This window comes from Acinonyx jubatus, chromosome A2 (assembly GCF_027475565.1).
Source record: "Acinonyx jubatus isolate Ajub_Pintada_27869175 chromosome A2, VMU_Ajub_asm_v1.0, whole genome shotgun sequence".
NCBI classification, from domain to species: Eukaryota; Metazoa; Chordata; class Mammalia; order Carnivora; family Felidae; genus Acinonyx; species Acinonyx jubatus.
In genome coordinates this window covers 118,250,097-118,262,116 of record NC_069383.1, presented here as the reverse complement: position 1 = coordinate 118,262,116, position 12,020 = coordinate 118,250,097, and the positions used below count along the sequence as shown (strand labels likewise).

At 36.0% G+C, this 12,020-nt stretch overlaps 1 long non-coding RNA gene and 1 pseudogene across 1 annotated transcript in view; both read left to right on the top strand.

The window, feature by feature from the left end:
* LOC128314868 (uncharacterized) overlaps positions 1 to 9,590 on the top strand; it is a 61,592-nt gene extending 52,002 nt beyond the window's left edge. The window contains exon 3 of the long non-coding RNA XR_008297020.1: positions 9,486 to 9,590. This is a non-coding gene — a long non-coding RNA (uncharacterized LOC128314868). The remainder of the gene's footprint in view (positions 1 to 9,485) is intronic.
* Positions 2,354 to 4,057, top strand: LOC113594663 (tubulin alpha-1A chain-like; annotated as a pseudogene).
* Positions 9,591 to 12,020: the final 2,430 nt, after the last annotated feature.

The window sequence follows — 12,020 nt, the reverse complement described above, 5'->3', positions numbered from 1 at the left end:
TTCTTTAAAAGGAAAAAAGCAGAGGGACATTACTAAGGTTGAATTACCAGAGACATTTACTTGCATCCCAGGTGGTTGGTTCAGGCTTGATCCCCATGACAGCCAATGGCAAAACTGAGTTCATGGAACTACAAGGAAATTTCTAGATGAGGCCAGGTAGTTCAACTCACAATCTGAATTCCAGCCAGCCCTTTAACTGGCAGTAAAATTAAAATAATAGGCAAACAAACATTTGTGAAGTCATCATAGGGAAATCTAAACTAGGGTTTTGTATCCTGGAGCTTTTACAGGTGACACGTCAATAAAGTCCATTAATACGTGGTATGAAAAAAAAACTAGAAGATACATATCACAACCATTTATAAGATGCTTGAATATATTTCTTTTTAAAAAAAAACATTATTTATTTACTCCTCCACTTCTGTTTTATTATTCTTCCTCAGGAAGAAATAACACAGTTTTGATAATTATTTTATTTTATTTTTTTTTCAACGTTTATTTATTTTTGGGACAGAGAGAGACAGAGCATGAACGGGGGAGGGGCGGAGAGAGAGGGAGACACAGAATCGGAAACAGGCTCCAGGCTCTGAGCCATCAGCCCAGAGCCTGACTCGAACTCACGGACCGCGAGATCGTGACCTGGCTCAAGTCGGACGCTTAACCGACTGCGCCACCCAGGCGCCCCTTGATAATTATTTTAAATGTATTTTACACAGATAAACAAACGGTATGATAATATATTTCTGGCTGTTATTTCAACGATGGATTGGGGGGGTGAAATTAGACTCAAGGACATTAATTTGAAAGTTATTAATGTATTTTTGATAGAATAGTCATTGTATGGGTGTGTTTGCAAATCTTTCTCCACTGAAATTATATTTTATGCAAGCCAAATGAAATACATGCAGGGCAGAGGGCACTATGTAATTAAATGATTGATTTATTTGTATTAATTAGTTATTCTTAGTTCATTGGGGCAGGGATAAGGGATATGTGTCAGTTGTGTTCATTTGTTGGTTTTGTTTTTTCCCTACTGCTCTGCTATCAGCAGCGAAGGTACTCAGTAATATGTGTTGGGCATTTGACATAGAACATCAATAAGATAATGTATAGGGTGGCAGAATGAGGATACCTCTGTTCTTTTTTATCTGGAACAACTCTGAAAACAAAAGGCACTAACAAAAAACAAACTAATAGATACCTGAACACTTCAAATCACAAAAATCATAAATGGTTAGGAAGGAGTGCCATGGGAAGAAAGGATCTGATGGGGTGCCAGGAGAGGATCACTCTTGGAGCAGAATGCAGCAAAAGTTAAAAAGATACAGAGGGGTCCAAATAGCAATACTTTGTAACAAATGATTGAAATGCACAGGTTGCTACTAAGACTCATCTAATTAAAAGTAAGCAATATTGTAAAAGGAATAGCTGTATAAAGATATTTAAGGAGCAGCCGTAGGTTGTGGGGGAGGTTAGAGAAAAGGAGGAATGGATCTAGAAAAGCAAAAGGCAAAAAGAGAACATACTTCAGAAAAATGTTGCCATTGGGATGGCAAAATCCCATGAGTTGCAAAATATTGCAACCAAAGTTATTGCTATGAACCCAGAAAAATTTTAAGAAACAATCCTAGATTAAAAGTAAGTTGATGCATAGATGATTTCTAGGAAGAAATTATAATTATGCCCAACAGAAACAGATGAAAACTGAGTTGGCAGAGCTCAGGAAATAAGTGAAAAATAAAACTATCTCAGAAATTAAGACACTATCTGAAAGCAAAACAAAATCAAACTAATGAGACTTCAGGGACTTTTTAAAACACAATACAAATATAGAAGACAAGACACGCTAAAGAAAGTAAACACATAGAGTAGAAACTGATAATGGATTTAATAAGGAAAAAAAAAAGGATACCAAAAACAGATAAAGGAGTGTCAGTATACATTTTGTATCGTTGAATAAAAACCTCCTATCAAGGTGGAAACTGAAAACATATTCTAAAATACCATTTAAGAATACAATCTAGAAGTAAAGATTGGAAAACACATGATGACTAAAGAAAAACGAGTTTAAGGTATGTTTAAAATTGAAATACAACCTAGTAAAGTTATGACTTTTAAAGATAAGTATATAATTCTTTGAGCATTCTGGCAAAAGTCAGATAATTTATAAGGGGAAAATATCAGGCTATCCTTAAAGTTCCCAACAATATACATCATTAAAAAACAGTGTTTGGATAAATGCACAATCATCCAGGAAATAAAGTTGAGCAAAACGTTGTATCTAGACAAATTGTTTCAATAGAAAGGCAAGAGTAGATACTTGCAGGTACTATGAGAATTTATTTCCTATAAATCTACCCTGAAAAGACTGTTAAAGGATTAAACCTCAGCTGAACATCAACAGAATAGAGATATGTAGCAAAAATAAACAAAAGAAAACAAAAAACCAGAAGTGAGCATAAAAATGCAATTAACTTTAAAACTAAGTAAAGAATAACCCTTTGAATCAGTTTCAGTATATAATGTGAATAGAATGACAACAAAGAAACAACGTGACTGGTAAAAGTTCGGACGGAAATTAGACAGTTATGTAAGAATATTGATTTTTTCATCTTTTATAATCAGAAGTTTAAAAGTATCATTTAGCAGATTCTCTTCTATTGACCACCTGAGTCTTGCTGTAAGAAGCAACCACCTCTCCTCTTTCTCTCCACCATCTGCTTGGCAGCTCCAAAGCAGCAACCAGATTGGCAATGCCTCTTGGGAGCTCTGTTGCCTGGAACACAGATGGCATCCAGCCCAAGGGTCAGTTGCCAATTGACAAGACCATTGGGGGAGATGACTCCTTCAACACCTTATTCAGTGAGACAGGTGCTAGCAATCATGTGCTCAGTGCAGTGTTTGTAGACCTGGAACCCACAGCTATTGATGAAGTTTGCACTGCCACTTACTGCCAGCTTTTCCACCCTGAGCAGCTCATCACAGGTGACGAAGATGCTGCCGGCAACTATGTCCAAGAGTGCTACACCATTGGCAAGGAGATCATTGACTTTGTCTGGGACTGAATTTGGAAACTAGCTGACCAGTGCACAGGTCTTTAGGGCTTCTTGGTTTTCCACAGCTTTAGAGGGGGCGCTGGTTCAAGGTTCACCTCCTTGCTGATGGAATCTTTCTTTGTTGAGAAGAAGTCCAAGCTGGAGTTCTCCATTTACCCAGCGCTCCCCCACCCCCAGATTTCCACAGCTGTTGTTGAGCCCTATTACTCTGTCCTCACTACCCACACCACCCTGAAGCACTCTGTGGCTTCATGGTAGACAACAAGGTCATCTAGGACATCTTGATAGAAACCTCAGTATTGAATGCCTAACCTATACTAACCGAATTAGGTTGATAGGTCAAATTGTGTTCTCCGTCACTGCTTCCCTCAGATTTGATGGAGCCCTGAATGCTTATCAGACAGGATTCCAGACCACCCTGGTACCCTATCACTGTATCCATTCCCTCTGGCCACATATGCTCCTGTCATCTCTGCTGAGAAAGCCTACCATGAACAGTTTTCTGTACCATGAAAAGCCTACCAGTACATGCTTTGACTCAGCCAACCAGATGGCAAAATTTGACTCTTGCTATGGTAAATACATGGCTTGCTGCCTGTTGTACCATGGCAGTGTGGTTCCCAGAGATGTCAGTGCTGCCACTGTCACCATCAAGACCATGCATACCATCCAGTTTGTAGGCTTGTGCTCCACTGGCTTCAAAGTCAGCATTAAATAACAGCCTCCCACTGTGGTACTTAGAGACCTGACCAAAGGTCTGGAGAGTGAGCTGTGTGCATGCTGGGCAAAGCCATAGCCATTGCTGAAGCCTGGGCTCACCCAGACCACAGATTTGGCCTGATGTATGCTAAATGTGCCTTTGTTCATTGGTATGTGGTTGAGAGCATGGAGGAAGGAGTTTTTTGAGGCTCCTGAAGACATGGCTGCCATTGACAAAGGATTCTGAAGAGGTTGATGTGGATTCTGTTGAAAGAAAGAGTGAAAAGGAAGAGGAATACTAAGGTTAAAAATGTCATCAAGGTACTGCTTTTGCTGGGAAGTTTATTCTGTTTTGAATGTTGAAAAGTTGTGCTTTGATCATTTAATTTGTGTATAACAGTGTATACTCTCATATACAATTACTGACATGTGCTTTAAAACACAGCACTTTGTTACAGACCCAAATTGTCCATTTCTCTAATGGGTTTATAGCTGGTAACACTTGCTATTTGAGTATAGTTTAAGGCATAGAGTAAGCATTAGAAGAACTAATGATTATAGCAATACCTACTAAACTGGTGTTGGAAAAAAGGAATTGGATATATCAATCCATCATTGTTTCTAGTGTCTACAAAATAGGAGATCAAGTGTACAAAATAATGTTTTAGAAATAAAATAAAACATTAAAATGACCCAAAAGAGAAAAGAAAATTTCCAAAACATAGTATGCTACCCAAGTCACGCACAACAAAGCAAAGAAATATACAGAACACAGAAAAAATAAAGCAATAAAAGAGGAAACATATCATAAAATATGATGCTGGAATGAATATAAATAATATATTATAATATAAATGGGATACACTTATTGAAAGGAAAGAGTCTCAGGCTGTATTACAAAGCACAAGCAAAACAGTACTGTATGTGTGTGATAAATCCAAAGCAGAAAGATTAAAAATAAAAGGACTATAACAGCATACTGAGGCCACACATATAATACAATATTTATGCTCTTAATACAGACAAATATAAATCACAACATTGAAAAGCATTGCATAATAAAGATGATGTAGGTTGAACTGTGTTCCTATGGAAGACGTTAAAGTCCTAATCCCTGTACCTGTGAATGTGACCTTACTCATGGGAAATAAGGTCTTTTAAATGTAATCAGTTTAGGATGCGGTCCTACTGGATTAGGATGAGCTCTAATCCCATGACCGGGTTCTTAAAAGAGAGAAGTTTGGACAGAGCTATACAGAGGGAAGATGGATATTTGAAGATGGAGGGCAGAGGTTGGAGTTTAACTGTCACAAACCAAACCACAAACAAAAATTACCAGCAACCATGAGAAGTTGGAAAGAATCAAGGAAGCACCCTCTCCTAGAGTCTTCAGAGAAAGAGTGGCTCTGTTGACACCTTGATTTTGGACTTCCAAACTCCCAAACTGGAAGGCAATACAGTCATTTTGTTCTAAATGACCACATTGTGGTCCTTTGTTACGGCAGCACTAGGAATACACCGGGGAAACAAAATTCTGATTAATACAATTCATAAAAAGTACAGCAGTTCAGTGGAAAATTAGGAAAAACACATTGGTCATAGGAAACAATCAATTATTTATCTCAGGCCAAGTAAGATCAAGTATACCAAAGGTGAGTTCACAGAAAAATAAATGACAAATTGAAGTAGATGAAGTAGATGTAATTTAAATATATCAACATCCATACCCTGAAAGAGATAGTACCTAGTATCCTAGTGCCAATTAAATTACTTACTAAAAGAATAAATGACAAAATATTACAGACAACTATAATTCCAATGCAACAAAACTAGAAATTAAGATCAAAATTGTAAATCATGCCTGACAACCTGGTAAAATAAATGAAAGAGCGAGGGGGAGAGAGAGGAAAAAAAAATCAAGGATAACTGGCAAGGATACGATAGAGATGAATGAAGAGAAAGATCAGGTGAGCATATTACCTTAATGTTGGTTTAGCAAAGAAATCAAAGTAAAAGATTCAGTATATATAAAAAATGATAAGGAAAGTAATACATATAGAATGTATGAGATGCAACTAAAAGAGGGCTCAGAGAAAAATATATAATCTTAAACATTTACATTGTATACAGGTGGAATGAAAATCAAAACGCTTTGAATATGCAAGTCAAAAGATAGAATTAGTATTTGCAACTGTATATTCCCCCAAATCTATATTTAGCCTAGTTGGAAAATACTGTAACTTTTTCTGGAAGTTAAGATATAAACAAGGATGGTTCTGTTTAGAAGTATCAATGTGGCATTAAAAATTGGAAAGAAGAGGACAAGAAATACAGCATGCCTGAAAAACATAAGAAAATCAGCTGGGAACTTATACCAAATGAGAGAATACAGAAAATAACAAAATTAATATTAAAAAATCAGTAGACTTGCTGTATGCAAACAGCTGTATTTTAAAGTGGCAGAAGAGATCCTACTTCTAATAGATATTGAAAGATGAAATCACTATGGATAAACCAAAAACTACTGAAGGTATATTTTTTGAAGAAACTATAAATGTTAGTGATACCTAAAAGGAAACTTGAGTGGAGGGAAAAGCATACTGATCCTGAGTAGGTGGACTCTATGCAGTGAGGATTTAAATTTGCCCTAAATTAATCTATACATTTAATGCAAATCCAGTAAAAATAACAACAGGATATTTTTCCCTTTGGAATTAGACAAACAGATTCTGTAGATCATATTGGAAAATAGCCATTAGATAATAGAAAAGTTCTAAAAAAAAAAAGACTAGAAAGATATGAGAATCAACTCTCCAAATCATACTATAGACATTATCCACCTGAAGTAATGTCAGATGAATTATTGGAACAAAATAGAGTTCACATATAAACCCATATAAATAGGGGATTTTTTTGTATTTCAAAAATGGAGCATATATCAAGGAAGAAAAGATAGATCATTTGATAAATACCATGGAGAATACTGGGTGAAATATAAAAAAGATATAAATGAAAACGTGGTTATACTTGATGCAAACACGGAAGCGTTATTGTTTTGGAGTGAGGCAGACTTTTCTTAGAATGGCTTAAGTGGTAAAAACCATACCCCAAAATTGATACATTCAACTATATCAACATTTTGCCTAGAAAAACAGAAGAAACTCCATTAGCAGTGTTAAAAGGCAAGAGTACAAACTAGGAAAAGATATTTCCAACAAATAGCATAAATACAGATAACAGTCATTTTTACTACATAAAGATTTTTTTTATGTATTAGGAAACAAACCAATGGGAAAAAATAGGTGTAGGATGAAAAAATGTTTACAGAAAAATAAATTATGGCTTTTGAATACTTGAGAAGATGCCAAGCTCTACTTACAACATAGAACCATAGAAAGCTGCATTGACCGCCTTTTTCCATTCATCCATGACAGGCATAGAAAAAGAAACATTGTCTTTCATTGTTACAATAGTAAATTGTGAAACTTCTGGGGCACCTGGGTGGCTCAGTCAGTTGAGCTTCCAACTTCAGCTCAGGTCATGACCTCATGGTTTGTGAGTTCGAGCCTTGTGTCAGCTTGCTGCTGTCAGCACAGTCTACTTCAGATCTTCTTTTCCTTTCTCTCTCTGCTCCTCCCCAGTTCATACTCTGTCTCTCAAAAATACATATATATATAAAATTAAAAATAAACTGTAAAACTTCTGCAAGAGGTCAGCTTGATAATAAATTTAATAATAGTTACCAACATTTAAAATGTACCTATGTTTTGAATTAATAAATTCTATTTTTTTCTTCAAGCACTCTAAAATTTAAAATTTAATAGGTAATACAGAAAGACATATGTATGAGAATCGTTACTCAAACATTTGTTGCAATAGTTAGAAATACTTTCAATGTTGAATAAGATCCTGGATTCAGTCTTGTGGTATAGCTTGATGATATCACTATTTGTGGTGGTATAGGCTTAGATTATATCTGGAAGAATTCACACAAAAAGGGTAATAGTGCTTATATATAAGAAAGCTAACAGGAGAACAAAGAAAGAAGGCGTCTTACTTTTCCTGGATGTTACGTTTGTAAGTTTACTTTTTATTTTTAGACATTTATTCATTTATGAGAGACAGCACAAGCAGGGTAGGGGCAGGGAGACACAGAATTTGAAGGAGGCTCTAGGCCCTGAGCTATCAGCATAGAGCCCCACGTGGGGCTTGAGCGCATAAGCTGTGAGATCATGACCTGAGCTGAAGTGGGACGCTTAACTGACTGAGCCACCCAGATGCCTCGTGTTTGTAAGTTTTGATGGTATACTATGTGCATGTGTTAGTCATTCAAAAAAGAAATGGAAGAAGACATAATGGAAGTGCAAGGGCTGTAGGAGGCCCTTCATAAGTAGTGTTTATACTGACTGACTTACAGTATGAAATTTTCCTTTAAAACTTTAGTGTTATATGATTTTGTTTATTGGAATAGTTCTATTTAATTTTTGGAGGCTAATATACATATTCAATTGTTTGACTACACACAAACTTCCAAAACAGTTAACAAATCAAAAAGTTATCAGTTTTTCCAGCATTGATTTGGTGGCCTATTTATACTTAGTAAGATAGGAAAAAAATTAAAGATGATTTTTTCCCCAAAAATACAGTTATCAAATCACCATTTCCTGCAGGCTTACCTGTTTATATTTGACTCAGAATTGTTGAATGCAGCCCATTTGCATAGGCCAGTTAATAAATCCTCCAAACATTTAATTTGTATGCAAGATATATCTAACCCACAGGCTCTCATCTATCTGGATTTAATTTGATACTCTATTTCTTTATTTTAGAACAGTCTGAATATTTACTACAAAGATTTTAGTTTCCACTGAAATTCTCTCATGGACCTTTTCATTCACTTCACAAATATTTACTTAAGCTCTGGGTGTATGCACTATAGAAGATAGTGGAACAGAGAATTACATGTAAATATCATATTCTGAAGTGCCTTACAAGCCTCTGATTTTTTTGCTGTAATGTGAAATATTTATTTACATTGACATTCAACTTACATTTATTAGGTGGCACACACTGGGTTATAAAAATAAATGAGCCATGGTCTCTGATAATCTAGAAGTATAGAGAGATACATGAATGATTAGTTATAATACAGTGTGGCAAATGCAGTATAGAAAGCAGAAGAATATATATATGGCAAAGAAAAAGACTATATACCCCCACGTGGAGAGTGAAAAAGGGGAAATCTTGCTGGAGTTGGTGACTCTGAGTCTGAAGAGATGGGCTGTGCTTAAGGGAAAATAGAAAGAATATTGCCTAGTGGTGAAGCACTAGTTTTGAATCTCGGTTTCTAAAACTACCTACCTTCATGACCATGGGCAAGTTATTTAACTTGTTTATAATAGTAATTATAATATCCCATACCTGTCATTGTTGATTGAGGATTAAGTGAAATAATTACAATAATAACTGGAGTGTAGTGAGTACACTATAAATATAAGCTAATATCTTATTATTAATTGGGGTAGAGCGGTAGGAAGAAGAAAAGAACCTCATAGGTAAACAAGTTTACTGAGGCAGGAAAAGAAAAGGAAAAGAAAAGGAGCTCTGTTACTGGGTGAAGTTCAAGGGAAGAATGACAAGTGATGATCTGGCAGGGACCAGATCACTGTGACCTTGAATGTCATCTTTAGGCACCTGGAAATCATGCTGACATGGGGATATTCTTTGCAGGGGAATATTGCAGAGATGTGATCCATGGGTCATGTGGATTCCTGCTTGAGACCAGGTTATCAGCAAAGAAGAGAGCGTCCAAGGTAGGGAGATGGTAAGTGAGCAAACAAGTCATTATTCACGATGCTTTTAACCATTTTTTTGAAATCCAGAACCTCTCTTTAAACAGTTAAGCCTTTCAATTTGCTAAAATGTCAGTTCACTTGAACATTATGGAGAATAAGGAAGTAAGTAAGAGTCTCCCCTGACAAATTATGCCCTCTCTCTGTCGATGTAAATGCTCCTTTAAATCACCCTTAAATTTCTCCTGTATTCCTGAGGAACTGGTTGGGAACCGAAGCAGGCTGTAATAATTTAATGTCCACATAAATTCATAAAGTGGAAGTGACAGGACAGAGTTTCCCCCTACTATATTCTGAATGTTCACATCTCATTTCTGGATGCCATTGAATCTTTGCCCATTAAAGGAACATCAGATTCTTACAAATCTGGTAACTTTCTTCTTATTTGATTTGATGTGGCATTCTGAAGAAATTCAGGACATTTTCCTTCTTTGCTTTTACACATGTGAATTCTGTATAGATGCTTTCAAGGTCTTAGTTGCTGAATCTGCATTGTTGGGATGAAATCAGGAGCCTTTTGATTTAATGTAAGAGCTTCATTATTCTCAGCTGTGTCATTTGGTGCCTGAAAATGCCATTAGGATTCATCTAAATAAACAAAACTCTCCTAAAATTTACTTTCTGTCTGAGAACAATAGGAAAAGTAGTGGGAAGGGTAAAGGAAGTTTAAAGAGGATGCACAGTGTAAGTGGGGGAATTGAATGAGAATAAAATATGTACATATTTTCTTGCCTGAAAACTTTGTCTCATGCCAACATTTTGAAAATTTCGGGTAAGTTCAGAGAGAAACCCCCCTTTCCTTCCCAAAAAGGAAAAGTTAATATTAAAGATGTTAAGATATTTTCTCTTTTAGCTTGTGTTTACCTTGTATTTCATAAAGTTGAAATGGATGCTGATTCCTGTGACATTCATATTTTTATTTATTATGTACTCTTTATGGATCAAATTGAGTGTATCAGAGAAGGTGGAACGAGTATCACGTACAATCTTACCTGTGAAATCAGGCTTTGAGATAAAAAAAACAATTACCTTTTCCAAAGAAAGATCTTACTATTAAAGTGCCTCAATGTAAATAAATAAATAAATAAATAAATAAATAAATAAATAAATAAAATAATTGAGAAGTAGAGCCTGGGAGGTTACCTAAGACTTCTGTTTTCTAAAGCGGTGATATATAGCAGAGCACTAAATATGATCTTGGGTATAATACTACAATGGAATTCAATTAAATGGAAACAAATAATCAGGAAAATGTTACTGCTTTAATTCTTTTTTTGGTTCTTCTGATTATTTGAGGGCAGCGTTGTGTTAAAGCTGCCTTGTTGATGTCTTGAGAGCTGATGCTTTGCTTCTCTCCTTTAGTTCAGTGATGTCACCTTGAGACCTTAAAATTATCCATAGTAGGAGTATTTACACCACAGAAATCATAAAATACTGTAAGTCACCCTCCTTCCTCCAGTTGTTGTTAAGCATTGACCCCTACATCTCTGGTGAAAGGGGATGGTTAATCCTTTAAAGACCCAGACCTGAGGCTCAGAGCCTTCTGTCCACATGTAGACTCTCTGAGCACCATTTTCCTTTCTTTGCCTTTAATTTTAGAGGTGTATTCAATTTATACCAGAATGATGGTGGTTTTGCCTTTAAAGTAATGAAATGCATGAAGATATGAAGTATCTTTCTATAAATATATTTATTTAAATCAATCTAGTAAGAAGGCTCAGCCCAGATTTTAGAAATGGTAATAATATAGGGGCACCTGGATGGCTCAGTTGGTTAAGTGTCTGACTCCGGCTCAGGTCAAGATCTCTTGGTTTGTGAGTTCAAGCCCCGTGTCAGGCTCTGTGCTGACAGCTCAAAGCCTGGAGTCTGCTTTGGATTCTGTGTCTCCCTCTCTCTCTGCACTTCCCCCGCTCGTGCTCTATTCTCTCTCTCTCTAAAATATATAATAATTAAAAAATTTTAAAAATTAAAAAAATGGTTGTAATATAAATTGTATGTAAGTAAAGCCAAATCAAGAAAGTAGTACTGGTAAATCTAAATTTGGAGGCACACTGGTCTGGAAAGATTTCCAGTATTTATTACTATACAGTCAATGAGTCTTAGTCACAATTTTTACACTGATAAACTAGCTTGGAGGAGTAAGGCCCAAGTATCAAAGAAGTATGCTTGCTTTCTCTCTCTCTTTCATTTTCTCTTTTTCTTCACCCAGTTCATGTTTCTGTGGAAACTAAAATGAGAATTTCTCTTTGTCTGAGCTTCGCCCTCTCTTGAATGGTTAGTCCTGTTTTAACGTTTGGTGTGGTCCTGTAGTTTTCTGCCTTATACATGAAACTTTTTCCTCCCGGTTCTTCTGTTAGGTCTCAGATGTCTTCCCAGGGCTCATGATGTGAATGTTGGGAAAAGAATTGATGGC